This window comes from Lissotriton vulgaris, chromosome 7 (assembly GCF_964263255.1).
Source record: "Lissotriton vulgaris chromosome 7, aLisVul1.2, whole genome shotgun sequence".
Taxonomy (NCBI): domain Eukaryota; kingdom Metazoa; phylum Chordata; class Amphibia; order Caudata; family Salamandridae; genus Lissotriton; species Lissotriton vulgaris.
This window is the reverse complement of record NC_141695.1, coordinates 1498788398-1498805191: the sequence shown is the minus strand read 5'-3', so window position 1 is coordinate 1498805191 and position 16794 is coordinate 1498788398. Positions and strand designations below refer to the sequence as shown.

The following is a 16794-nucleotide window of genomic DNA, read 5'->3' as shown; positions in this document are numbered from 1 at the left end:
AACCAGTGGTTTCCATTGATGTGCACTGCCTCTTATTTCACAAGCTAAAAACAGTGATGGGTCTTGGCTCACACTCAGCAAGGCTGAGCCAGATAACTATAGAACAGAACAAAGGCCAATGCTGAGACTGACTGCTTCCTTATTTGTTAACCGATTTCATGAACAAAACATGAAATTCTGCTTTAGAAATTGCACCATAGTCAAAAAGTACACTTTTCAATCTTCATTTATTTTTTCAAATTTGTTGTGCATTTCAGTACAAAACGAACATGGACACTACAATGAGACAAAATTTGGAATGTTCACAACACACCCTATCAATATATATCCCATACACTTGGCCAAATTATATTGAATCGTTCGCTGCAGCCTGGTAACACCGTTACTTCCCTATCCTTTACGCACCGCCTAGCCTTCGTGCGTTTACTCATCGCTTTTCCCCCATTCCGTTAGGTCCCTGTTCCACTGACGCCGACCGACTCCAAACTGCCACATCTGCTCCGGCCGTCCCAGCACCTACCAGGTACCCCGCACCTTGCTCCTGCCCGTTCTGCCATCAGCCAGCTGCCCCCCGCTCCCCGCTTACTCACCCCTCCCTTGATAGTGCCTGGCTTTCATCGGGTGTCCTTACCCCTGCCCCTTAGTTCCACCTCGGCACTCACCACCTACCAATTCACCACTGCTCACTAATTATGACACCGGCCACACTATCTGCCATTTCGCTCGATTCGCTCCCCAGACTTCACGAGTCTAACCACAGCCTCGTGGGCCTTCGATTGTATTCACCCTCCGACTTCGGTCCTTCACTGTACTTTACCCTGACAACTCTCTAGGCACCCTCCATGCAGTACCTGCCGCACCTTGCATCCTTTCCTGGTTACTAGGACCTTGGCTCCCCCCGATCACCCCCAATTGCCATCTCTTCTCCTCTCACAAAGCTGTCCCTTCCCTCAGGGTCCACCATTAGTGTTCCCTTGCCCGGCCCGCCTTTCCCTCCCATGCTGCCTGACTCATCGCATTGTCCCTAACCTTCCCATCCTTACTCTTTCCTTTCCTTCCTGTACAGCACTGTTTCTATTGTCAACCCGGTCCTGAAGATGATCCTGACCAAAGAGGATCGAAACGTCGTCGACCATTTAGCGCAATTGAAGACGCAATCCATAATGTGGCTCTACTAAATTCCTCCGACAAATACTTGAAAAAACACATTACAAACTATTGTTTCGAGTCACATTGTTTATTTAATACACTGTAAATAAACAAACACCTTGTCACTTTGCGCCGTCCTTGCTGATCACAATTGTCACTTGCGTCGCCACTTCTTGTGTCACTTACACACCTAGAGCACCAAGTCCAATTCGGGTTGTTTTATAATTGGTTATATACAGTGCTGCTACAACTGTTTATAATGTTTACTTTAATTATATGATGCCTCGAGCACACTTCTAAAACTACTTTTTGAGTCTCCTTGTCTCTGTTTACGTAATGCTTGATGCATACATGTTCAATTGTCTTCCCGAATAATACCAGTTGAGATATTGTTTGTTGATTCTCATTTACCTACCCTAATCTCAACGTGGTTTAAGGGTTATACTCCTGTAGTTTGTTACGAGACAAATCACAAGGGCATGATATTTTTTGACAATTTCTCTGGACACGGTAATACAGCTGTGAACTGTAGCTACCAACCTATTTGATATGCAGTATATCTGTATGTTCCAGTGGCCCGGAACCTTTCTTGGACAATACTGCAAGCATGAGAAATTGCCCTTGTCAATCAACTTTTGTTCAGCACACGAAGGAAGGATGAGCTGACATACAGGGGGCCTTTGCTGTACCCAGGATAGGACCCAGGGGTTAAAGCTGTCTCTTCTGGTGGCATTGTAAGCTACTAACTGATTTCTACCTTTTTTTGTTTAAAAAGCTTTATTTAGAAATTTAGAACAATTGTGGAGAAATAGTAAATAAATAAAAATTAACAGCATGAGATATAATCGTGAAATAGTCCAAAGAAGTACAATACATTAAATTCAGCTCAATAAAGTAAAACATATCTCAAAGTGCATACATAGGAAAGAATCTACGATATATATAGCACATATCATTTTATAGACTAATTTCTGTCTTGATGAAACAGTCAGCCCTGAAGAGGTCTGTGATTTGCAAAATGCAACAAGCACCTTCTAGAAGTGTGATCAGCTCGAAAAGATAGCGTGAGGCAAGAACTTTAAATTTCGAAGGGCCAGATGTACGACCATTCCAAATTGTGATTCGCAATTGGCGCTCAATTGCGAGGCACAATTTAGAATGTACAACAGTGTCATAGACACTGATTGCGATTCCCAATCCGGTCGCAAAATGCAAGGCTGATGAATATTAATGAGCCACTCGCAATTTGCAACCCCATTGGGAATGGGTGGCCCTCCCAGAGATGGTGGCCTGCTGGTCTCAGCAGACCTCCATGTCTGGGACTGCTTGTCAATAAAGCAGTTTTTTTTTAAATGCAGCAGTTTTCCTTAAAGGAAAACGGGATGCATTTAAAAAAAACATAAATGAAACATTTTCTGGGACCACTCCCTGCCCTTAAAAAATATTTTTAGAGCCAGTCACATAGGGGAAGGTGTTCCCTGGGGACCGCTTACCATTTGCAACTCCATTACCACCCTCTTGAAGAGGGCGGTAAATTGTGAGTGTTTTGCGACCGCAATTGCGGCTGCAAAACATTCATACATGGCTAGAGAGTCGCTATTAGGAAGGGAACGCCCCTTCGTAATAGTGAGTCGCAAAACACTATTTTGCAAGTCTGCCCCAGGGCAGCCGCGAACTTGTGCTGCCCTGGGGGCAGTGTATCAGTATTTCACCTGCCTGCACTTTTAAGAGGGGAGAGAGATCCCTTTGCAGGAGGGTGCAGTGAGTGACTGCACCCGCCTACAAGGGGCTGTCTCAGGAGTCCATGGAACCCCCTTTCATCCCTCTAGCAGGCTGCCATCAGGGAGCGCATGGACAGTGCGCCACCTTTTTTTGGCGCACTGTCAGCGAGCCTCCTGACCGCTTCATTGCCTTTGCGCCTGCGTCTAAAATACGGCGCGGGCAGCATTAAATAGATACCCTCATTTGCATGGGCCGCGCCCCCATGCCAATGAGGGAACACCTTCTTCAGAAGAGCACTGGCGGTACATGTGTGCCAGCGTTATCTGTATTACAGAAGGGCCTCCTGCACTTGTCTGCGTCCCCTTTTGTAATACCAAAGTGTACCGGCACATTTGAAACTCTTTTTAAAACACTTGACTCCAAGGATCAGTTATGATCTTGATTTCCAGCACTGTACAAAACTGCAATGTTATAAGGTATATGCTGAGTCAATTGAATTCAAACAAAGGCAACAATATCTTTCCTTCACTTTAAGACACGGCGCCCGGCGTTTCATGATTTTACAACGGTTTGAGATCCTTCCTCTCAAATCTTTTGTTTGTAAATGGACAACTAACAATAATGCCAGTAGCTTATGTGACCTCTGTAAAGGAGGAGTTCAAGACCTGATGCATATTTTGTTTGTTTGTCCTCACTCCACAGTAGTCGTTGCCAGAAAGCGATTTTTAAAACCAATTCAAACAAAGTGTAACTCTACAAGTGTACAGTGTTTGATTTCCATTCTTAAATCACCTCCCAATGAATTTGTATGCTATAATCTGTATCAATAATTTTTTCTAACATTTTCCCTCAGTTTGGTGATATTTTTTATGACTTCTTCATTAGGGTGCCTTCCATTCTATAAGAAAAGGTTGGGGTATTTTTGACTACTCCACTTCTGTTAATCCTAAAAGGTTGTTTCAGCTAATACCATCAAAGAAGCATTGTAAGTCTTCACCGTCGGTACTTGCTTTGGAGACCAGTTTTTCTAGGTGAGAACTCCACGTCACTTTCTGAGTGAAAACAATATACAAGGAGTAATACAAAATCCCTATTTCCAGTTGCATATTTCACACCGCCCCGGTACAACCAGCTACCTTTCCAAATGCTCCAATTGTACACCTTTATGTTTTCTACTGTTTATCTCAAGAGAATTCAAAGCAGGTCAGTTTCAAGCTGTCAGTCTTCTCTGAAACCCCACAGACGTGCACACTAATATGTGAAGTTCCTCTGTGTATTGAAATACCAATAGCATAATATAAAAAATGTGTTTACATGCATATTTTCAGGTAGTGATCACATGGGACCTGGTACACGCTTCTGGATACCACCGTAGAGATATGTCATACTCATGGGGATAAAAACATTTTTAGGCCGTATTACTACAATTTCAGTTTTTATCCACATTTGAGTATAAATTGTTTGCTTGGCAGACTGGAAATAATCTAGCTTTTTTATGAATTGTTGGGTTGCTTTAACTGTAGGTGTAGTACGTTATTCTACTGTGACAACATGAAGAATTGGCTACTGAGTAAACTGGACATAGCAAGTGTAAAGGTCCCGCACAAAATGTTAGTGCATGATGGAGTATCAAAGCGATATTTTATCATTATGTAATAAACAAATAATTAAGACTCTCTTCTAATGTAGTTTATTGCACTGTCAGTTAGATGTTAGCAGCCTTTTGAGCACAATAATTTGCTTGACACTAGAGCGCTTTTAGCCTCTGAGGGCCCTAGCCATTCGATTCTTGGGTTATCAATGACCAGTTGTGTACAGCTATGTTTGGTTTATAAGGATTGGTTTGTCTGTTTATTTCACTGGTAATAATAGGTTAATGTGACAAAGAATTTTCCAGTGTTGTCAGAGACCTTTGTATTACATCACTTATTTTTTCCCACTGGAGTGAACAGTTGTCCATTACCTTGAGTAGGCAGGCTGGTTTCTAAACTGACATAGTTAACTAATAGCGTAGCTTTGATGCAGTGTGCATACAATAGTGTGGTATGTTTAAGCTAACTTGCCCAAAATGGTTCTAAGGTATATTGGTGTGGTGGGAGGATTGTTCTGTTTAGGTGGCAAGTCTTTGGTGCGGTATTGACTTTGTATTGTGTACCCTGAAGAAAAGTGTTTGTTCTCACATCTTTACTTTGTTCTTCATTTGAACATACCTGCCATCATTGCCCACCCCCACGTAATGCCCACATTACACTTGATAAACCCATTGGTTTCAACATCAAGTGACCCTTTCATCCTTCCAAGATCAAACAGATAAGACACATTGCATTGAGTATTAAGACCAACTATTAACATTCCGAACCCATTCAGTTTGTGGTGGGCAGTACACATATACATTTTCAATATTATTATTCTGTTCAGTTTGCCAGCTCCAGGTTTTGTATTTTTGTTTGGGCTACACTTTACCTTAATCTGCAAATAATATTGGACATCACAATGAAACTCGCAGAAAATTACTAATTGAGCAAAGTCTCTCTAAGAAGAACAAACAGAAACATTTTAGTTATCAAGCAAAGTTTAACCAATGCCTTCTTAATCATCATCCTCACCATCTTCAAACCCAGATTCGCCTGTAATTCCTGGTCTTGGCCATGATGATGCCTTTCTTCTAGACTTTTACTGGGATATCACTTTGTTATCTATGCTTCCATTTCATTGGATCCAGTTTGAGTTGCGTGGGGGGTCCCCTTGGAAGTCTTTTTGATCTGCTGCACAAGAATGGGGATCTTACTCACCAGATAATCTTGCTTTTGTTTACAACTGGTGGGCTCCTTTGTCGTGCTTTTAAGCACTTGTTTCCTTGGTCATAAGTCTTGTAGAGCGCATAGGTTCTGCCTACTGTGCAGCTCGCCATATACGGCTAAATACTATCTTAGCTTTCCTGGTTTGGCGTGTTGTCTTGGGCATATATCACTAAATCGATGTGAGGAGGTCGCCTCCATAACCGAGATACCCCTCCTTCCGTCTGCTTCAGAGCATAGCCACAACGATACGCGAGGGCAGGGAGAGAAAGAGTTAATCCTCTTCCTCTGCCTCTTACGTGCAGGGAGAAGCCCCGCCCGGAGTGTGAAGGAGCCAATTGGATGGAGGGGAGGCCACACCGGTCACGTATGAAGGGATCCTGGAAGAGCAGGGGGGCGTTGTCAAACCGACGGAGTGGAGAGAACCGGAAGACCCTGAGGAAGAGGACAGCGTGAAGAAGGAATGCTGAACAGACCAAGAACCACAAGAAGACCCAAGTCCAGATGCCAACCCTGACATCGCCCTCGAGCCAGGAGGAGAAGAGACCTGTTTTGAAGAGTGGTGGACACCCCCAGAGCACAATAAAGAGTTGCGGCTATCGCAGTTACTGATGCGGGAGGGGGGAGGGAGTAATTGAGGTCTAACGGGCTATTGCGGGGCACTGTAAATATTATTTTGTGACACTGTTCATTCTTGTTGCCCCCACACACACCTGAGCAGCGTTATCACGAGCACTGCCTATCACCCCTTTTTGTTTTGTTGTTTGGCACCTTCCCTTTCTTTTCTTCTAGGAATAGAAGTTTTTCCATACTGAAAGTGCATGAAACCCTGTCCCGCTGTGCCCTCCCTCATCTTCTCCTTTCGAGTTTTCCCATTTCAACGTACGAACCGTCACGCCCACAACCTGCTACTTTTTTTGTACAGCACAAACGGGTGTACATAGAAATCGGTGGAGGGTTCTCAGCAACATCGTTAGAATAGAGAGACTTACCGCCTTTTCTCCTTTTTCCATTTCCGTGGCTACCTGGAGGACATCCAACCACATCAAGAGATTCTTGCCAGCCTGGAGGAAACTACTGAAGACTTCAGGAAAGAAGAGTCCTCAATACTTTTTGTTTTGATTCACGGAGAATTGAATAAAATCCAATCACAATTTGATACCTTACTTTGGCCTCCTCGTTTCTCCTTCCGCCCTTCCCTCTCACACGTGGTGTCAGAAGTGGGATCTGAAAGAATGGAGGCTGCAATACAGAAGATGGCAGAAGGCCATGAGAAGCTAGGCCGTGTCATGGAAAGATTCCTGGCAGTAGCCAAAGAAGACCGAGAAAAGCTCCACAAATCCATGTCCGATCAAAGTCAAACTCAGGAGGCCATCTTCAACAGACTTGCTGATACGCTGGGCCAACAAGGAAGCCAAACCACTCTTCCTTCAGTGGTCCTCCAGAAGCATGTGAGCGGGAAAGACCCAGACTTTTATTTTGCAAATTTAGAGAGAATGGCCAGAGCAGCAGGGTGAGCCGCCGACAAATGGGGTCAGTACTTGGGACCATTGTTGACAGGCGACCTACAGGCCGCTTATCAGGCTGCTAATCCCCTAGCCCTTACCCCTTATGATGATGTGAAGAAAACAATGTTGGAAAGTTTGGGGATAGACGATGAGACTTACAGAACAGGTCTCCAACAGGTGAGAGAAGGCCCCCAGGAGACTCCAAGAACCTTATCTTTTTGGATTTGGGATTAGCTGACTGGTGGTTGAAACCACTGACCACCACTAAGGAGGATATTATGGAAAAGATATACCTAAAACAATTTTTATCCTCCTTACACCCACCAGTACAGAAACGGGTGCGACAACACACAGGACTAACTTTTGAAAAGGCGGAAGAAATCGCTGGAGCATACAACTGTGCGCAAGAGATTGAAAGAGTACAGAACAAACTGTCCTGGAAGAATCCTAGTGGAGGACCTTTCAAAACAACAAAGCCGACGACTTCCCGAAGACAGGACACGGTCAGACTGTTACCGGGCCCTTTGCCTGCTCCCTTTTGACCCTCACCTCCACCCGGGCCCCAGTGTTTTTCCTGCAGAGGGTTCGATCACATAGCCAGGGTATGCCCCCAAAAAGAAGAGCCCATGGAAATTGGGCTCAGCCGCTCCTACTATTGCAATCCAGTAGGAAAAAATACTCCCTACTATCACACTGTGATGGTCAATGGGGAGAAACAACAAGCTCTGATGGACACTGGCTGCTTGCAGAGTGTGATACAACCCTCTGTAATTCCAGGAGAGGTTCCGCAGACCACCGGGACAGTGAACATGCAGTGTGTACACGGAGACAATAAGTAGTATCCCACCACCAAAGTACAGATCCAACATGGTCCAGCGTATGCTCCAGTTCCCCTAAAAGTAGGGTTGATACCCCGTCTGCCTGAGCCCCTAGTCCTAGGGTCTGACTACCCATATCTCTCTAAGGTAGTACCAGAAACAACCTCCGACCAAGAAGACTGGTGTCGGACCGCCCCTTTTTCTAAAGAAACCTACTTCACCCCACCCGAAAGAAATCACAGAAAAGTAGAAAGCAAACGAAAAGAGAGAAAAGGGACTGGACCGAGTCGCACGAACCCAGAATAAGGAGGAAACCATGTGGCAGTATGACAGGGGGTTCTTTGCGGCACAAAGAGAGGACTCTACCCTGAGGGAAGCCTGGAACAAGGCCACAGACGAAAACCCGGATCAAGTAGGTCCCCAGTTCATCATATGGAAGGGATTGTTATACAGGAAGGGAGGAAAGAATCAACCCCTACAATTACTAGTTCCATTATCTCATAGAGAAAAAGTGATGTTTCTCGCACACAGTCATCTACTAGGGGGACACTTTGGGGAAGAGAAAACAGAGAAAGAGATTTTAAAGCAATTATCTTGGCCTGGTATCTACCAACAGATCCGTAGATATTGTAAAGAATGCCCTACTTGCCAAAGGAACAATAGATACACCTCCTTCAGGGTTCCCTTGCGTCCCCTACCCATCATTAGCGAACCCTTCTCTCGCATGGGGATGGACATAATAGGACCTCTACTTCCCACCCGAAGTGGTTATAGGTTTGTATTGGTATTAGTCGATTACGCCACTCGATTCCCTTACATCATCCTAATGCCATCCATATAGCAAAGGTCATGGTAAACATTTTTTCCAGAGTAGGTTTTCCCCAGGAAATTATAACCGACCAGGGGACCCCTTTTATCTCCAAACTCATGAATCAGGTCTGTGCACAATTGAAAATTAAGCAAATCCGTACAGCAGCCTATCATCCCCAGACAGACGGGTTAGTAGAGAGATATAACACTACTCTCAAAACCACCCTAAAAAAACTGCTAGAGTCGGAGACCTATCGTTGGGAGGACATGCTGCCTCTGGCTCTTTTTGCGATACGATGCAAGCCTCAGAGACGCACCGGGTATTCCCCCTTCGAGCTGTTATATGGCCGACCACCTCGCACCCTACTAGACATGGCAAGGGAGGAATGGGAGGAAGTACCAAAGGGACCAAACCCCTACATGAATACGTATTAAGCCTAAAAACCCATCTATAGAAATACGTAGCATCTGTAAAACACACCTAGATCAGGCACAGGAAGCCCAGAAGCATTATTATGATAAAAATACCAGAGACAGGAGGTTGAGGGTGGGTGATTACGCTTTGCTTATGATGCCCTCCTCGGACCACAAATTCTTAGGGCAGTGGCAAGGCCCTAATCGAGTCATAGAGGCAGTCACTCCAGTGACTTATCGCCTGGAAATGGACCCCACCAAAAAGACCAATACCCAAATCTTTCACATAAATCTATTAAAAAATGGGAGGGAGAGGTACCCCACTTATTGAGTTTAGCCAGGGACCCCCTCCCTTCTTATTCTGGCAGCTTAGATCCCGACTTGACAGAAAACCAGAAGGATGACCTTCATAGCCGGTTAGGGTCTTTTCAGGAGGTGTTCTCAACACTCCCTGGACATATCACCTTAAGAGAACACGCCATTAATACTTTGCCAGGAAAGCGAGTGAAATTGAGTCCCTATCACTTACCTGAGTTCTGCAGACTGGCTGTTGAAAAGGAAATTCAACAGATGCTTCAAATGGGGGTAATAGAACCATCAACTAGCAAATGGAATTCTTCCATTGTCTTAGTGCCAAAGCCAGACGGATTCATTTGCTTCTGTATAGATTTCAGAGAAGTAAACAAAATATCACAGTTCGATTCCTACCCGTTACCATGGGTCGATGAAATGATTGAAACGCTTGGCAAAGCACAGTATATTAGCACGCTGGATTTAAGTAAAGGTTATTGGCAGGTACCTCTGCGAAAACAGGACAGGGAAAAGACCGCGTTCTCGACCAACGGGGGTTTGTATCAATTTACTGTCTTACCCTTTGGGTTGCACGGGGCCCTGCCACCTTTCAAAGGTTAATGAACGTGGTTTTGAAACCCTGTGCTGAATTTGCCGCAGCCTATATTGACGAAATCGTCATTTATAGTGAGTCATGGAAACAACATCTTGATCATCTGGCTGCTGTTGTGCAGACCCTGAAAGACAGTGGCTTGACCATTAACCCCGCTAAAAGTAAGCTAGCAGCTAGGTCAGTCAAATACCTAGGTTATCTCCTGAGGGAGGGACTCATTAAGCCCCAAAGCGAAAAGGTATCCGCCATAGCAAATATACCCTTTCCCCAAACAAAAAAAAGAATTATGGGCATTTCTCAGTATCTTAGGTTATTATAGGAGGTTCATCCCTAATTTCTCCCAAAAATCAGCCCTATTGACAGACCTCCTGCAAAAGAACATCAATAACGAAAAAGAACTACGCTCTCCCTCAAATCGTTACTTAGTGGCTTTCCAGACCTTGAAAACAGCCATCATTTCCAAACCTATACTGATGAGTCCGGATTACAGTAAACCTTTTATTTTGCAAACCGATGCGTCAGACCAAGGATTGGGTGCAGTCCTGTCCCAAACCAACAACCAAAATCAAGAAAGACCAATATTGTACATCAGCAGGAAATGATTTCCTGGGGAAACCAAATATGCTGTCATCAAGAAGGAGGCTTTAGCAATAAAATGGGCTATAGAGACACTCCGTTACTATCCTGAAGGGGAAGGAATTTACCCTGTATACGGACCATGCCCCCTTAGAGTGGCTCTCTCGCAACAAAGCTCACAGTGACAGAATTGTGAGGTGATTTTTCAGCCTACAACCCTTTTGGTTTACCACTTATCACCGAAAAGGGAAGGAACACTCCAACGCTGATTATTTATCTAGGTACCCCCTTGACTCTTTTCTTGCAGGCAAGAAAGTTAGGGAAGGGGGATGTGAGGAGGTTGCCTCCATAACCGACATACCCCTCCTTCCGTCTGCTTCAGAGCATAGCCACAACGATACGCGAGGGCAGGGAGAGAAAGAGTTAATCTCTTCCTCTGCCTCTTAAGTGCAGGGAGAAGCCCCACCCGGAGTGGGCAGGAGCCAATGGGATGGAGTGGAGGCCAGACCGGTGACATATAAAGGGATCCCCGAAGAGCAGGGGGGCATTGTCGAACCGACGGAGTGGAGAGAACCGCAGCAACCCGAGGAAGAGGACAGCGTGAAGAAGGAATACCGAACAGACCGAGGACCACAAGAAGACCCAAATCCAGACGACGACCCTGATGTCGCCCTCGTGCTGGGAGGAGAAGAGACCTGGTCCGAAGAGTGGTGGACACCCCCAGAGGACGCTAAAGAGCTGCCGCAACTCCCGAGAGTTGCTACCATCGTGGTACGTGATGCGGGAGAGGGGAGGGAGTCATTGAGGTCTAACAGGCTATTGCGGGGCACTGTAAATATTATTTTGTGACCCTGTTCCTTCTTGTTGCCCCCACATGCACCTGAGCAGCGTTATCACGAGCACTGCCTATCACCCTTTTTTGTTCTTTAACATCTTCCCTTTCTTTTCTTCTAGGAATGGAAATTTTCCCATACTGAAAGTGCATGAAACCCTGTCCCACTGTGCCCTCCCTCACCTTTTGAGTTTTCCCATTTCAACTTACGAACCGTGACACTCACAACCTGCTACTCTCTTTGTACAGCACAAACGGGTGTACATAGAAATTGGTGGAGGGTTCTCAGCAACATCGTTCGAATAGAGAGACTTACCGCCTTCTCTCCTTTTTCCATTTCCAAGGCTACCTGGGGGACATCCAACCACATCAAGAGATTCCTGCCAGCCCGGAGGAAACTACTGAAGACCTCAGGAAAGAAGAGTTCTCAATACTTTTTATTTTGATTCACGGAGAATTGAATAAAATCCAATCACAATTGATCCCTTACTTTGGCCTCATCGTTTCTCCTTTCGCCCTTCCCTCTCACAATCCCCTCAGTGGAGCATGCAGGAAAAGAAAGGTGGCCTCCTCAAAGCTATCATCTCCATAAATGGCCCCAAGTATCGCCAATATTGATGGCTTCTTGGCATGGGTGGTGGGGGTAGTCTAAAAGGATATTGAGATGGCTGAGATACGGCTATCTTTGAATGGTGTTGGCTCCATCTTTTCTCTTCCAAGTTCTCCCCGGCCTCCTGGTGAAGCCATGGTGTAAAGTGAATTTCATAATTTGAAGGCAGGCAGTCTGATTGAGGGAAACAGGGTGTGGCTCCAGAGCAATAGCCTTGCTTTTTAGGGGGGTGGGGATTGCGCCTGTTGACCTTACCTATAAGCGCCAAGCTTAAGCCTGAAAAACAAGCTCAGGAAACGGATGGCAGGCCCCAAACAGGGGTCCTCTCACACTTTGCGTGTCACACATAAGTGTCGGCGCGCAAATGTAGTCAGTGCTATTCTCCTCCCACCCAGGGCGGTTCCTGGTTGACGCTAACTCAAAAGAGATTTACAAAGCTATCCTATGTGTTTAACGCCAAAAGGTAATCAATGTTCTCAAAGCTAACGCTCATTGAATTCAGACTGTCACAGATTTTGGACTGTTTGAATAATCCTAAAAAATCTTCACCTGGACCTTTTACTTTGCTTTGTGGCAAGAAGAATAAGTATTTTGCTGGTAAATGATGTTTACTCTGAACCACTAGGCTCATCAGTCCCTACCACAGGATTTAGTTTGCCATCAGTGGCTCTGCCTACGCTTTCCAAGTTAGGGGTGATAATCAATTTACCACCCAAAGCTACTCCGTATGTAGTGGGCTTGGGAAATGTTCCCCCCTGACGAGTTATACGTCAGAATCCTACAAGGAACTCAAAATCAAAGTGGTTCATTGGTTAGACTTGAACAATAACTTGGGCACACAGATTTATAGCTCTATCAATATGCTGTGAACTGGCTAGGTTCTTATGTGACGAGATGGACTAGGGATTGTGTTGTGATAAATTTTAATAGACCCACATAGCTGCACATATTCAGACCACGCTAGGTTCATTTAGATCTGCCAGACTGTATAATATTCAGGCCAACCCCTTGGGTTCTTTTATAAGCCAAAAAGGGTTTGTTCAACCTTGTGGAAACCGGTTTCGAAGGGGCAGGTCTCTGGTAACTGCCCATCATCTCCTTCCCTTATATTTACAGTTTTGTGGACAAGCAACAGATATGCCCCTTTGGGTAATCTTGATACCTGTGATTGTGATTGACTTATCCCCCTGTTCCATCTTCACCCCCTCCTGTGTCTGCGAATATATTGACGAGTAACTTTCATGATTTACTTTTGTTATCCTGGTATGTTACTGGCCTGGTAGCTAAGTTTAATGATTGTAATTGGGTCCAGTTTGTCAGGAAATACTATGTGATTTGCCTACAAGAAATTTGGGAAGAGGCACACCATTGTTTCCTAGAAGGATAGAAAACGTATTTTACTACAGCTGTGGTATCTGCTGCAAATAGGGTTGAGAGGGGGATTGATTACTTTTGATCCCCTGGATCTAGGTGGGAAAACCAAGGTTTTTGCTTGGGACTCATATTTGATGCAAATGCTGAAGTTAATTTTTACAAGTTTTGCATATATATATGTTGGCCCTATATGCTTTTAGTGAACTGGTGGTGTGGATGCTCAGTAGCTGCACAACAAGCTAAGCTTCTGTAATTGCCTCTGATTTCAATGCCTCCCCATCCTCTGCTCCTATATCTGGGAGTTGAGTTTAGAGTCCTTCTATTTCCCAGATGATGACTGGCTGCGAGGTAATGGGAAGCTGCTGCTTTTAAAACTGCAGAAGGACCTGGGATTTCCTCAGACAGGGGGTCTTTGAATTGGATTTACTAATGCCCAGTCATGTCTTTTAAGAGAGAGACAAATGAGCCACAGAAGTAGGTACTAGTAACTTTTGTTTTTGGTTCGGTCAATCTTAGCAAAGACCTGAAAGTGTCCTGTTTTATTTGTCAAGCATTTTAATGGTCTCTTATCGCACGCAGTGAATAATCGTTGATCGCCTCGCATGTGCTGGTAAGCTGGACAACATACTATTCTATTGTTATTGTAATAATACTTCACTAAGGTGTACCAGGAGTGTCTAATAAGGAAAAAGTCAAAAATATTTGTGCTTATTAGCCCTAAAGGTAAATTATGAATATGCTCCCGTTTTAACTATATACTAAGGGAATGTTCTGGCCTCAATAATTTATGGTTCTGAACTTTGGGGATTGGAAAATGTACTCCCTTTAGTCCAGCGCAGAATACGTTTCTGAGGGCATTAACCGACCTTCCTCAGTCTACCCCTCTTATGCCATTATACCAAGACCTGGGCTGTATTTCGTTTGAGGAGGCCGCGGGCTTCAGACCCCTGGCCTACAAGCGAAGGCTCTGGACTACCCCGGAGTTAGCACCTTACGCGCAATCTGTGAAGCATAGGATTAAGGCTACATTATCGGATATGGGTCTCACCCATCTGTGGATGGACCCTGAAGGAAATACTTTTCCTTCAAAAACAGATTTAAAGCCTTATACAGGGACATGACTAATTTGAAGTCTATTTCTCTGGTGATTAACACTTCCTTAACAGGTCTCTTTTTGGAACATAAAATTGATTACAGGCAGGAAGATTACTGGGATACCATAATGCGCCCTGGCGACAGGAAGCTCTATCATCAATTTAGAGTGGGTACCCTCCCCTTAAAATCTTTTTCAAGTAAGTGGGGGAAGGTACAAGACTCAAAATGCTACTGTTGCCCTTGTAAGGAAGAAACCTTATTGCATGTTCTGTTTGTATGTTCTGCATACAAGTGTCCTCGCCATAAATGGCTCAAGCCAGTTTGTGCTAAAATAGGAACAAGATCTTGCCAAACGGTTTTACGTATCTTGAGAACTGATACAAGTGGGGTCATAGTCATTGCCATGGCCAAGTTTTGGAGCTGGGCGTGGGTCATCAGAAGGAACAGGCTGCAGGCACTATGTAATCGATGTTATCTGATATGACGTAGTTTGCATTAATTTCCTGGTACATAAGATTGAGGTGTTTATCCAACCCTGCTTATTATATCTTTTTTACTTCATATGTTTTTATACGGGATTTTAGTGATTTTATTATGTTTTAAAGATATTTCCTGATTTTTAATACTGTTATTTTATGTGTCTTTTATGATTGTTCAAATCAAATAAAGACTAACTGAATGAATATGTTCACTAGTGTTATTAAATACTTGAGTAAATATTGAACAGAGGACACTCTAACTTCAGTACCTATTAACTAGTCATGCCCAAGGGTTGAGTAAATGGGGAGGGGAGATGAAACGTATTGGAGTATTAGATCCCTGGCTTAATACATTGCACATAGGAGCATCCTACAGCCCCTGTCCATTCAACTTCACATTCAAATCAAAGTGGGTCTGCGGGAGAGAACCCACGGGGACCCTTCATGCAGCGGCGGCTCCGCTGCTATGGTGGAGTGTTGCTCCCCTCAGAAACATCAGGAAAGGAAAAATCAAATGCTTGTTTTATTTCTCCTTTCCTGTCATCTTGTGGGCATGGCCTGGAGGTTGACCACGCTGAGGGGAGTTGTGTGTGAACTCCCTTTACTGCACACAACGGTTTGGTCGCCATTTCAGGCCAGACATACCGTCATGCGCAGTGAAGCTCTCGCCAAACCCAGCTGCATTGCTGGGGCTGGAGAGAGCAGGCACAGACTCAAAGTCTGTCCTGAAGCGCTAATCGAGAGCACTCAGGCCTATCCTAAAGCTGCTCTCAAACCGCAACCCCCTTTCCCCCCCCTCCCCACCACTCGTAGGAAACACAGGCTACTACTGCCTTAATGGTTCTTTCTTTAGACCCTCACCCATTCTATTAGTGGCACGCTTCATCAAAGGCTCTTATCCTGTTCCCTATAAACCAGGATGGGCTCAACCATATTCAAGGGAGCACTTTAGATAGTTTCCTACCGGGGTCTTCTAAGACATAACAATGCCTTCAGTGTATCAGACGTTTTTAAGCCTTTTTAACAGGTCACTAGGGATTCTAGGCTTCATCAGGGCAAAATGTAAAGCCCCAGGAATTATTTGGATAGATTAAACCATCTCCAGTCCTTTCCCTATTCAGTCTGGACATACAGTAATACAACATAGAATGTTCACACTGGTTTACTCGCCTTTTTTTTTTTTGCATATGTAAATTCTTGCAAGAGACGTAGTATATCATTCCCATGCCTCCTTCTAATCCAATTTATAAAGTGACAGTTGTTTACAAATAAACAGGCCCAGTTCACATGTTGGCGAGTCAATAGCACAGCACACTAACATGCAGTCAAATGCGCTGCTGTATCCATCACAGAATACACATGCATGATGGTGTATGAGATGAAAGTCACGTATAAACTAAGTGCACACTGTGTCGTTTCACTACAACAGGCACTGCAAACAGTGATAGGTGCACTCAAAAAAAGAAATCTATCTGCTGACTGTTATCTCATCCTAATGAGGGATATTTTATAGACCTTGAGAAAAGAGGGGGAATTCCCCTGTCGTCACACCCTGCTGGTTGTCATAAGAATGCCAGGGTATTTGGTCTAGCTCATTCTGGTTTACAGGGACCAAAATGAGACCTGATGATGAAGCAAGCGTCTAAAAGAGTGAGTTGAAGGTCCAAATAAAGAAGGGTCTCTGTGGGGTCTCTGTACTAACCTT

General features: G+C 44.5%; 1 protein-coding gene across 1 annotated transcript in view; it reads left to right on the top strand.

Annotated features, from left to right (window-relative positions):
* The window catches only part of LOC147705870 (arf-GAP with SH3 domain, ANK repeat and PH domain-containing protein 1-like), a 1082966-nt gene that overhangs the window by 535863 nt on the left and 530309 nt on the right, over nucleotides 1-16794 (top strand). The window lies entirely within an intron of this gene.